The sequence below is a fragment of the Scylla paramamosain genome, chromosome 8 (assembly GCF_035594125.1).
Source record: "Scylla paramamosain isolate STU-SP2022 chromosome 8, ASM3559412v1, whole genome shotgun sequence".
Classification (NCBI taxonomy): domain Eukaryota; kingdom Metazoa; phylum Arthropoda; class Malacostraca; order Decapoda; family Portunidae; genus Scylla; species Scylla paramamosain.
The window spans coordinates 21,392,040-21,404,539 of record NC_087158.1 but is presented as its reverse complement, the minus strand read 5'-3'; the positions used below and the strand labels follow the sequence as shown (position 1 = coordinate 21,404,539).

At 45.9% G+C, this 12,500-nt stretch overlaps 1 long non-coding RNA gene across 1 annotated transcript in view; it reads left to right on the top strand.

Moving 5' to 3' along the window:
- LOC135102596 (uncharacterized) overlaps positions 1-12,500 on the top strand; it is a 121,660-nt gene that overhangs the window by 71,999 nt on the left and 37,161 nt on the right. The window contains exon 3 of the long non-coding RNA XR_010269698.1: positions 3,557-3,598. This is a non-coding gene — a long non-coding RNA (uncharacterized LOC135102596). The remainder of the gene's footprint in view (positions 1-3,556; positions 3,599-12,500) is intronic.

Here is a 12,500-nt window from a genome sequence, read left to right as displayed (position 1 = left end):
TTGTTGCGGTTTCTGTTCTTGATCCTACTACAACTTCTTATATAACAACTACTACCACAACCACAACTCACTAGCATCACCACCACCACCACCACCACCACCTCCTCGGAATCTCCTGCAGTCTATCCGTACATAACTTGCTCCATCTTGGGACGAGGAAGGACTAGTTTCGGGTCCGTACAAATAGCCGTGAGATCCTTTTATGACGGCGCCAGGTGAGTTTACTGTCCAGGTGCAACGGGGGGTCGTGGGGAGGCGCGGGTGGTAGAGGTGGGTGGCATCGGTGGTGATGGTTGTGGTGGTGGTGTGTGTGTGTGTGTGTGTGTGTGTGTGTGGGAGAGCTGTTTTTTTCTTCGTTGTCTCCCGTTTTCTATGTATATTCTTCATTGTCTTCTTATTTATTATTTTATTGTCATTTTCCTTTTCTGTCTACTTTTCCGCTTTTTTGTCATTTGTTTTCTTTGTATTAATTTATTTTGTCTCTCTCTCTCTCTCTCTCTCTCTCTCTCTCTCTCTCTCTCTCTCTCTCTCTCTCTCTCTCTCTCTCTCTCTCTCTCTCTCTCTCTCTCTCTCTCTCTCTCTCTCCTCACACCTAATACTGTATTCATCCCAGCTTTTCTCTTTCCTTCCTTTCATCCATCATCCCTCCTTCCCCATCATTTGCCTTATTTCCTCCCTTCCCATCCCTACTCCTTGCCTTTATCCCCCTTTCTTCCCTCCCCCTCTCCCTCCTTCCTTCCTTCCTTCCTTCCTTGTACCTGTCATCTTACCCAATTCTATTCTTGTTTTGACACTTTTTCTCTCCTCCCTTTTCTGTTTGCCCCGCGCCGTCAGTCCCTTGAGATGGATCCTCCCCTGCTCGTCTTCTCCCTCGGGCCACCCATGAGCACTGACTTGCCGGCCCAGGATTCTAAAGGAGACCCACCTGGCGACTCCTGATGCCTCGAGATAGCGGAGGACAAATTTCTCGCCTTAAGGAACGCTGGAGAGAGGAAGTGTTGAGATGAGGTGATGGAATATAAGGCGTTACAAGCGTATGTGGAGTTGTTTTCTTATTTTTAAAGGTTTATAATGAAGGATGACGTGATATTTTCTTTTTTTTTAGTTTTGGAATAGCGAAGGACAAATTTCTTGCCCTACGGAACGCTAGAAAGAGGGAATGTCGAGATGAGGTGATGGAATATGAGGTGGTGGAATATAAGGGTAATGTATGAGGTTCCTTTAAAAGTAATAAAAGTAATAAAGTAATAGATTAATCTAATGATCTTTCTTAAGCTTTGGATAACGGACACATTTCTTGCCTTACGAAACACCGTAAAGAGGACATGTTGTGATCGAGCGGTGGAATATTACGCATTAAAGTGAGGCGTTTCTTTAAGATGAGAAATTAGTTTTCCCTAAAGAAGAAATCGATAAAGGAAACGAGATGAGGACATGGCAGAGCGTCAAAACAACACTGCACGAGCAAAGCATTGATCATATTAAGTAATAAAGGGAAGAAAACGTGGAAAAAATACGTTAAACTAAAGAGAATTTCCTTATGCTGTAACTAATACGTCTTTACTTAACAGCGCGTCAAAACAAGACTGTAAGAGCAAAACATCGATCATATTAAGTAACGAAGGGAAGAAAAACGCTGAAAGAAATATGTTCAACTAGTAGATAGAATTTCCTTATGCTGTAAGTAATCGTTTTTTACTTAACTACATTTGCACGTCCCCGCTCCCTCCTCTAGTTAGGCCTTTTATAAGTACAGGTAAAGTGGCAAGTCTCAGCTCGGGGTGGCACAAGAAGAAGGTGCCAGCTAGTGCCAGTGTAGCAGTAGTGGCACCCGGGGGAGGCATATTCACAGGCCATTACATTTTATTTCTGAGTCAGGCTCCAGCTGGCGCCGCGGGGTTATGATCCGTGCGGCGCCCCGGCCCAGGACTCCCATTAATATTATTATAAGCAATACCCCCTCCTCCCTCCCTCCCTCCCTCCTCCCGGCGCGCCCTCCTCATTACTTACCTGGTGTTTGTGTGGCGTGTTTGGGGCCTGATGCTCCTGCTTCTACTCGCTTCAGTGTTCTCTTCTATTAAGTTATTTTTTTCGTTTTTTTTTATTTTCTTATTTCTTTTTCGATTTTTTTTTCTTTTCAGTCACGTTATACTGCTTTTCTTTTTTTTTTTTTGGGGGGGATTAGATCTTTTCTTTTGGTTTACTCCCTTACTTTCTTTCATGCTTTTTCAATCCCTTCTCCTTGATTTCTCAGCTCGACTTCCTTCTTCCTATGTGCAATCCCTTTTATTGTCGTACCTATTCTTTTTTGGTTTGTTTCGTTCTCCTTATTTCCTTCCCGTTATTTTTATTAAGCCTTTTTTTTATATTCTATTTCCTCCTCTCTCCTTTTTTTCAGTCTATTCATAAAGGCCATTTTTCTTTCTTGGCTTGTTCCCTTTTCTTCCTACATAATTTTTTTTTATCCTCGTTCTCTTCCTCTTCTGTCTCTCGTCTGATCTGCTCTTCCCATATTTTTTTCCAGTTTATATTTTCTTTATTGATCATTTGGGTTACTCAGAAACTGTCACATTGTTATTTTCCACACTATTCGTGAAATCTTAGTCTTCACTTATCACTTCTTTCTTCTCCCTTATCTCCTCCTCCACTATTAGCTAACTCCCCATTCTTCACTTCCTCTTCCTCCCCTATCTCCTCTTTCTCCTTTTCTATCTCTTCACCTCTCCCTTTCCTCCGTTCATCTCTGGTTTGTCTTTACCAATACTCCCACTCGTGCTCTCCCAAAACTCACGCACGCATCCTGTCTCTCACCCCTCTCCCTACCCCAGCACCATATCTCTCTCCCTCCCCTCTACCTCCTCTGCCTCCCTACCGAGCTCTCCTCACTGAGTCCCTTCCCCTGCCCCCTCCTGCTGGCGGGTTATGAGGGCGCCACACTTCAAGCAGCGGCCACAAGGTACAACAATGTATAGCCGAGTGTGTCATTTCCTGCGCGACCCCAAAGTTAACGTCACCATATTTTAGGTTTCCAGAGGGGGAGGAGGCGCAGGAGGACTGGGGGGAGTGAGGAAAGGGAAGGGAAGATATGGAAGGGAAGGGGTAAAGGGAGAAAGGGAAATGTTCTTCATATCAGAACCTTGGAATGTTTGGTAGCTACAGTGTGTGTGTGTGTGTGTGTGTGTGTGTGTGTGTGTGTGTGTGTGTGTGTGTGTGTGTGTGTGTGTGTCTGTGTGTGGGCTGGATGGGCGGAAATTTAATTAAGAAAGGGAATACTGTGCTAATATACTGTGACTGTCATTCTTTTATTTTGTATTTTGTTATGTGTTTGATGATCTTGTTTATGCATTTTTTGTTATAATTTTTTTTGTCTTTGTTTGGGCTCCTCTACAATTACAGCAAATACATATACAAGGATACATACTTACATCTCCAGTGTATTAATGTATGTTTTTCATATATACCCTTGGTTAGGTTTGAGTTACAATACAGTATAAGGAGGAGTAATACATGGACACCTTTGCTTTATTACTGATCTCCTTTTCTCGTCCCCCTTCAGGTCCCCTTCAGGTTTCCTCGTGCACCAGAACACCATCGTAAAGTAAGTAACCACATTCGCTTATAATATTAGTTTCTTAGGGTTAAATTTCAGCGTTATTATAAGTATTCTATTTTGGTATCGAGGTTTACTGTCCATATACCTACTCCGCCAAACACACACACACACACACACACACACACACACACACACACACACACACATCACAGTAGAGGCCACATCACTTACAAAAATCCCTCTTCTCGCTGTTGAAACTCTAGCTCTCAATGGTCTTGGTCATTCAATTTTCCTATCGTAGTACTCTCTCTCTCTCTCTCTCTCTCTCTCTCTCTCTCTCTCTCTCTCTCTCTCTCTCTCTCTCTCTCTCTCTCTCTCTCTCTCTCTCTCTCTCTCTCTCTCTCTCTCTCATAATGCTGGAAGATTTCTTAAAGAGGATAGGAAAGAATGAGAGAGAGAGAGAGAGAGAGAGAGAGAGAGAGAGAGAGAGAGAGAGAGAGAGAGAGAGAGAGAGAGAGAGAGAGATGAGAAAGGGGCGAGAGTACAAGCTGGTGTAACAATTAATTCATGGTGTCGGCAGGGTGTGGGTGCGGGTGGCGGTCAGGGTATTAAGATGTGTGTGTGTGTGTGTGTGTGTGTGTGTGTGTGTGTGTGTGTGTCTGTGAGCCGCGAGAGGGAAGGGGTCACGGGGGAAGGAGGGAAGGGGGTGCCTGATAACTTAGTCCCTCCCGTGGTGAGAGGCGCATCGCCCCCCACCGCGCCCCCTGTGTTAAGTGGGCACCCCGCGGACCCTTGCCACTCCTCCTCCTCCTCCTCCTCCTCCTCCTCCTCCTCCTCCTCCTCCTCCTCCTCCTCCTCCTCCTCCTCTTCCTCTTTGTCATCGTTCTCCTTTCATTTTCTTTCTACTTATATTTTCTTTTTTTATTTCTCCTCCTCCTCCTCCTCCTCCTTCTTCTTTTTCTTCGTCTTCGTCTTCGTCTTCTTTTTCGTTTTCTTCTTCTTCTTCTTCTTCTTCATTTCTTTCTCCATTCCTTTCTCCATTCCTTTCTCCTCTTCCTCCTCCTCCTCCTCCTCCTCCTCCTCCTCCTCCTCCTCCTCCTCAGTCTCCGCCCAGACGTCCTCTTCCTTCCTCCTTCAATCAATCAAGTCTTTCATCTTTTCCTTTATATTTTTTACCCCCCATTTCCTTTTCTTTCTTTCTTTTTCTTTTTTTTGTGTCTTTTCTTAGTTTCCTTATTTTCTTTCCTTTCTCCTCAGCTGATTATAAATTCGCCTCGCGACTAATATGATCTTTTCCCCTTTAAGAGAGAGAGAGAGAGAGAGAGAGAGAGAGAGAGAGAGAGAGAGAGAGAGAGAGAGAGAGAGAGAGAGAGAGAGAGAAAAGGGAACGGGGGGCAAAGACACAGAGACAAAGAAACAGATACACAGACAAAAAGACAGACAGACAATAATACACACACACACACACACACACACACACACACACACACACACAAGATCAAAACCCATTATGCGTGCCGCTCTTGGGTCAGCAAACGGTGGCCGCTCCTCCACCTTACACTCCACCACCACAGTCTTGACCTCTTTTACATATAGATACACTCGTTGTGGCGGCCAGTGAGCTCCAGCATAATGCATAGAAACTCCAATCATGAGAGAGAGAGAGAGAGAGAGAGAGAGAGAGAGAGAGAGAGAGAGAGAGAGAGAGAGAGAGAGAGAGAGAGAGAGAGAGGGGGGAGGGAAAATCGGGGGATGGAGAAGGTCAGTTAATTGTTCTCTTTTTCTCTGTCTCTCCTTCTCTCTATTTTGTCTCTTTCTTTTGTCTGTCTGTTTGTGCGTCTGTTTGTGCGTCTGTGTGTCTGTTTGTCTGTTTATCTATCTATGCGTCTATTTGTCTGCCTTTGTCTGTCAACTATTCAGTCTTTCTCTCTCTCTCTCTCTCTCTCTCTCTCTCTCTCTCTCTCTCTCTCTCTCTCTCTCTCTCTCTCTCTCTCTCTCTCTCTCTCTTCCATATTTTCATTAATTAATAACGTTTTTCACTTCAAGAAACGTTTATCATGTAATTATATATTCCTGTCAAATACAGTTCTCTTTTTCTCCTTTTATTTTTATACTTTTTTTTTTCCTTCTTGCCCTCTTCGTTGTTATTCCCCCTCTTCATATTTCCTGTCCTCTACCCTCCCTCCTTCCTTTCCTCCCCTTCGCATTCCATTCTTCCCCTCTCTCTCTCTCTCTCTCTCTCTCTCTCTCTCTCTCTCTCTCTCTCTCTCTCTCTCTCTCTCTCTCTCTCTCTCTCTCTCTCTCTATTTATTCTCCTTATTCTATCTCCTTTTTCATTCTCCGTTTTAAAATTCTTGATATAACCTTTCTCTCTCTCTCTCTCTCTCTCTCTCTCTCTCTCTCTCTCTCTCTCTCTCTCTCTCTCTCTCTCTCTCTCTCTCTCTCTCTCTCTCTCTCTCTCTCTCTCTCTCTCTCTCTCTCCGTCTTTCCCTCACTCTTCCGTTAAACTTTTCTTTTTCCTTCGATACTTTTCTCTTTCAGATCTGGTTACCTTCCTTTAAATCCTCTCCCGCGTTCCCTTTTTATTTATTCTCACACCTGTCCTGGAGGGGGCGCGGCGGGAGTGGCAGGTGAGCGGGGAATGATGGAATGTGGGAAAGACGGAGCTCGGAGATGAGTAATGGTGCGGGGTCTGGCTTACCTCAGGCCACGCCGACAGAAGGTGGCTGGAGAAGAAGGTGGTATTACGTGATGTGAGGGGGAGAGGGGAGGAGGAGGAGTAGGAAGAAGTGGAGGTGGAGGTGGTGGTGGTGGTGGATGTGGAGAACTGAGAGAAATGAAAATATGATAGAGTGGGGAAGAAAGTAAAATAACGAGAGGGAGAGGAAAGGGGAAGGAATGAGGAGAGGAGCGCAGGAGAACCAAAAGAAATGAAGATATGACATAGAGGAGAAAAAAAAAGTAATGAGAATGAAAGAAATGAAGGAAGTGGAGGAGTAACAGGAAGAGGAGGAGGAGGAGGAGGAGGGTATGGAGGGAGGAGATGAAGGGCAAAGAGAAATGAAAGTATGTTAAGGGGAAAAGAAAGAAAATAACGAGAAAAGGAAAATGAGAAAAAAAAATGGAATGGGGAGGAGGAGGAGGAGAAAGAGAACAGAACAGAACGAAGGAAAATGAAAGTAAACAAAGAAGGAAGGAAAAAAAGATTAGGAAGAGAACGTTATAAAGAGATAATAGGAAACTATCCATAAGTAGGAGGGAGAGAAGTAGGAACACAAAGAAATACAAAGGAAGAACAAGCATTAGATGTGTTAGTTGTTAGAAGATCTGTTTGTGGTGACAACTATTAAACATACAGTGACAGAAGAAGGATGAAAGAGAAAAGGAGGATGAGGATGGAGAAGGAAGAGAATGATATATAGAAAAGTACCAGGATAAGAATGAGGAAGACAAGGAAGAGAAGAAGACACTGATGACAGAAAATCATATAAAATAGAATTGATGCTAGGAAGAAAAAAAAAGGTGGAAAAGAGAGAGAGAGAGAGAGAGAGAGAGAGAGAGAGAGAGAGAGAGAGAGAGAGAGAGAGAGAGAGAGAGAGAGAGAGAGAGAGAAAGCAGGGTATTGTACAAAGTAGATACCGAGAGAATATAAAATTTGAACGAAGGAGGAGGACGAGGAGGAAGGCGTGAAAAAACATGCGATGAAGTGGTGCCAACACACACACACACACACACACACACACACACACACACACACACACACACACACACACACACACACACACACACACACACACACACACACACAATGCCCCTCCCTCAACCAACCATGTAAATACTGCTCACATGGCCCTTTGAAGTCCCCGCTAAAAATATAACAGATAAAGATGGCGGCTCCTCGCTTGACACACAGGCTCCATACATCTGAGGGAGGGCGTCGCGAACATATTTTATAACTGTGGGGCTGAGCTGAAAGGCGCCGTGGAGTGTGCCTGGCTGTACCCGAGTTCTTGCGCCCTGTAAGAGGAAGAGGGGGTGGTCGTGGTGGTGGTTGGGGTGGTGGAGGAGGCCTGACCAACTGTCGAGTGTGGAGGAAAGCACTGAGGTGACCTTGGTAGTGAGTCAGAGAGAGAGAGAGAGAGAGAGAGAGAGAGAGTGAGAGTGAGAGATGAAAGGAGGAGTAGAATAAGGGGAAGAGAGATAAGTGAATGCGGTGACTGAGGGAAGAATGGATGGATGAAAGGAATAAGAGAAGGGAGAGGAATGTGTGAGGCAGGGAACGAGGGGAGAGAGGGAAGGAGGAGAAGAGGAGGAGGAGGTGGTAGTGGTAGTGGTAGTGGTGGTGGTGGTGGAGGAAGAGGAGTAGGAGGAGGAGGGAAGAAAGGAGAGATGGAGTGGTCAGTCCTTAGATTTATTCAGCTCACACACACACTGCTCCGGTCGCTGAAAAACTGATTATTTCCCCTTCATGTTGGTGTTTCCCTGCCAGCTACACCACCCCTGCCTCCCCCTGCCACTCATCCCCCTTCCCCCACTACCTATTTTTTTATCTTCTCTCCCGACCTCCTCTTCCTCCTCCTCTCTCTCATCTTTCTCTTTTTCATCCTCCTTGTCACATCTACTTTTCGGTTCTAAACTTCTACGTATCTCATATTTCATCCTTTTTCTTTATTCACTTTTATTATTCCTCCTTACGTTTATGAGTGGTTATCCTTCCTTCTGCCACATCTTTCCCTTTGCTTCTGTTTATTCATTCGTCTTGCTTTTTTTTTTTTTTTTATGTTCACTTCTTGTCTAGTGGTCGTCCTCACTGAGACCTCCTGTTGTACTTTGACGTGTTATCATCCTCGTTATGATGATTCTACGGTGTATCAATGTATAGGGACTGTACACACACACACACACACACACACACACACACACACACACACACCTTTCTTTTCTTTTTTTTAGCCTTTTATTCGATGGAAGACAGTGAGAACAGCCGAACAACACAATCCAGTGATGGGGTGTCAAATATTCACAGTGCAGACAGGTGTGGTGGGGGATATTCTTTAGGACTTCTTTTATTTTAGTTTCTTTCTTGGAGCGCCTCATAAGAAAACGCGGCGCTCAGGGAAGCTTTGGGGACCATTTTTAGAATATGAATAATTCGCTCATTAACCTTTCCCTTCATAAACTGAAGCTGGTGATCCACATTTACTGGAGACTCTTCGTGACAGACAAACCACCCGAAGGAGAAAGTAATATTTTAAATTTCAAACCAGTACGTAGAGACACACAGCGTTCGGCCATGAATGCTGCATTATAGCGCATCACTATGTATAGCGGGCACAACACGACATTGACAGCACATAAAATGCCTCCTCTTCCTTACTAATTCACCTCGACAACTCCATGACTGAGAGCCCTGGGGTGGTGGACGCACTACTGTCGCCCTTACCCCCACCTACATAAGAGCGGACAGAGGGAGGTGTTCCGGCATAATCGTGAATACTCAAGTTAGGACATACTGATTTTTTATATGCCAGCCTTCCGAAATGTCGTCGTGCAGAATCGAAAGGTCTGAGATTCGAATGTGAGTGTGGGGAAGACATGTTCTCGAGTCTCACGGCCCGTCACGGCGACGAGGCTTGTCAAGAAGCAAAGGTTGGTTGTCAGCGGTGTCAGTCATACGGGAAGGTGCGTGAGGGAAGAGTAAGAAGAGGAGGAACAGAGGGAAGGAGGACAAGGAACAGGGCGGGGTAGGAGAAGGAAGGGGAGGAGGAGGAGGAGGAGGAGGAGGGGAGACGCATAGAAAGTTAATACTGAAGCTATGACGGAACCCAAAGTGAGGATGTTCACTAAACCGACAGAGAGAGAGAGAGAGAGAGAGAGAGAGAGAGAGAGAGAGAGAGAGAGAGAGAGAGAGAGAGAGAGAGAGAGAGAGAATGTTCCATTTTAGCTCGCTTGGTGCTTCACTCACATATGCATTAAGAATTGCTATGCAAAATTGCAAAGCGTGCAATCATGCGAGTCAATACCTGCATTTCACGTCAAAGATTTCTTGTTCATTCCGTAATTTTCTTCAATCTGTTTGTCACGTGAACTTTTGCTGCAACTTTTTCCAGATGCGCTTTTGTTACCGACATTTCTCATCTTCTTCCATGTCATCCCACGTCTCTCTCTCTCTCTCTCTCTCTCTCTCTCTCTCTCTCTCTCTCTCTCTGTCTCTCTCTCTCTCTCTCTGATGGGTCGGTGTCTCCGTGGCATTTTCAGGTATTCACAATATTCCTGATGGAGAAACCTGGTGCTACATAAAGTAACTCCTCGACCCCTCCGTATGTCAGTCCACCTCTCCCCTCCCCCTCCCCCTCCTCCTCCTCCTCCTCCTCCTCCTCCTCCTCCTCCTCCTCCTCCTCCACCTCCTCCTCCTCCTGCTGCTGCTCCTCGTCTTCAGACCGGCTGCATCTTTTACATACCTCTCTGGTGATTCTTGTCTCTTTTGATTTTACTTTTTTTTTTTTACGTTACTATTGTGGGAGTTAATGAGCAGGATCTTAATGCGGCGACGGCGGTGCTGGTGGTGGTGGTGGTGGTGGTGGTGAGTATGAATATGATAAGAAGGAAGATGGGAATGACGGAATGGATGTAGGAATATATATGGGTGATGGATCATGAGAGACGAGTGATGGTTGGGGAGCTTTGGGGAGTAAAGGAGAGGGTAAAGAATGTCAGGGAGTGGGGCTAATGATAGACAGTATGTTAGGAGTATGTTAAGGGAAGGAGGCGGGAATGTTGAAGGAGCGTGTAAAAAAGAGTCATTAAGCAAGACTGGGATGATGTGCATGTGTGGTGTAGGAGTGAGGGGAGGAGGTAAGGGAGTGGTGGTGGTGGTGGTGGTGGTGGTGGTGGTGGTGGTGGTGACGACAGGTGGTGAGGAGCAAACCAAATAACAGTTTTACATTGATTCGCTTTCTTCCTTCCTTCATTTCTCGTTTCGTCTCAATATTTATTTATTTTTTTCTTATTTCTGGTGTTATTTTCATTCGTCTTTGAACAAATGCAATATGCTTCTCATTTCTCTCTCTCTCTCTCTCTCTCTCTCTCTCTCTCTCTCTCTCTCTCTCTCTCTCTCTCTCTCTCTCTCTCTCTCCTCCCTATCCCTTAGTCCCTTCACCAGTCTTCATCTCCCATTTCTTCACCCTATCTCCTTTCTTCCATCTTCCCTATTCATCTCTCATCTTTCTTTCCCCCATTCGCTACTCCCCTCAACTTTCCTCTCCCTCCCATTCCTTCACCCTTCTTCCGTTTTTTTACCGTCACTTTTCATCCCACATCCCGTAGTACAGTATTTTTTTCCCTCCCCAGTCTTCCTCCTACATTGGCTTTTCCCTCCTGCCGAGTCCCCTCCCCTTGAATATCGCCATTATGACTTACTCCGGCCGCCCCTCCACCCCATTGGACGCCGCCGCCACTTATGAAAGATGGGGCCGCTGGATCAGCCAATGGCGTGGCCCGAGTATATTAATATGATGACGTAACGAGACAATCATATTACCCACCTCCCCGTCCCGCCGCCCTCCCTCACTCTCCCGCTCGCTCTCTCTCTCTCTCCGTCTCCCTCTCGCTGTTTACTCTCTCGTGCGTTACCATAAACTTCGGTAAAAAACTTCGATGATTCTTGCGTTGGGTCTCGGTGTTTTTTCGGGCGTGTTTTGTCGTGTGAGGGTTTTTTCGTGTGCCGCGTGAGGAAATGAGAGGGAAAGATCGCGGGGAAGGTGACGGAGCGAGGGAGGAAAAAGCGGTAAAGCGGCGCGGCGAATATTCTCAAGATAAGTCACGTATCGGCAACTGCGTAAATATGAAGATGGATCATAACTCGGCCGCTGGTTGGCTGGAGTTATGACGCCGCTCTCTGATGCCGCTTCGCTATTGGTCGAGAATCCCTGCTGCTCCTTTCTCTCTCTCTCTCTCTCTCTCTCTCTCTCTCTCTCTCTCTCTCTCTCTCTCTCTCTCTCTCTCTCTCTCTCTCTCTCTCTCAGCAGGTGCATCATCGGTACTATCCGCCCAGGACGCTTCTTGGGAACGGGACGAAGAGCATGATGGGAAAGGGCGAAGGGAGAAGACAGGTAGGGAAAGAACGACGGTGGTAAAGGACAGGAAGAAACGAGGAAAGGAGTAAAGAAGGAAGAAATGAGAAGGAAACAATGATCAGAAGAGGAGAAACAGAAGCTTAATGAAAAAAAAAAAAAAAGAAGGGACAGGTAGATCTGGTTGGAAGAGAGGATCAGCAGGGAGGGGGAATCACAGCAGTGGGTGGGGGATGGGAGCAACGCAGAGGAAGGAACAGGTGAGAGTAAACGACGGGGGGTGGGAAAGAAAGGGAGAGAGAGATTTAGGCAAGGGTGGGGGAAGTGTGAGAGAACCAGGGAGGGACGAGGAGGAAAGAAGACACAGGGAGGAAGGAAGGGAGGGAGGGAAGAGAAGAGGGAGTGGGGAGGGAAAGGATGAGTCAGGCAGACAGAGAGGTGACGAAGAGAGAGAGAAAGACAGGAGACGGGAAGGGAGAGTGAGGGAGGCAAAGAATGAAGAGGACAGGGGACAGAAAAAAAGAAAAGGTAAGACAGGAAGGTAAGGAGGAGGGTGGAACAGGAAGACGTACGGGATAAGAAAGGGAGGAAGAATAATAGAAAGTAAAGGAGAAAGTAAGAAAGAGGAAGCGAAACGGGGTTGAGAAAGGGACGATAAAAACAAAGAAGCAGATGGAGAAAAAGATTAATAAGACAGGCAAGGAAGAGATAGGCAGAAAGTAGAGACAAAGAGAGTAAAGAAAGACATAGAAAGAGAGACAACCAGGCAGGGAAGGGTGATGGTCAAAGGGAAGGAGAGACAGGGAGCAGGGGAGGAAGTAGCGGGCAAGGCAGGGTAGTAATAATGAAGGGTAATGGTCGTGTCGTGCTGTAAA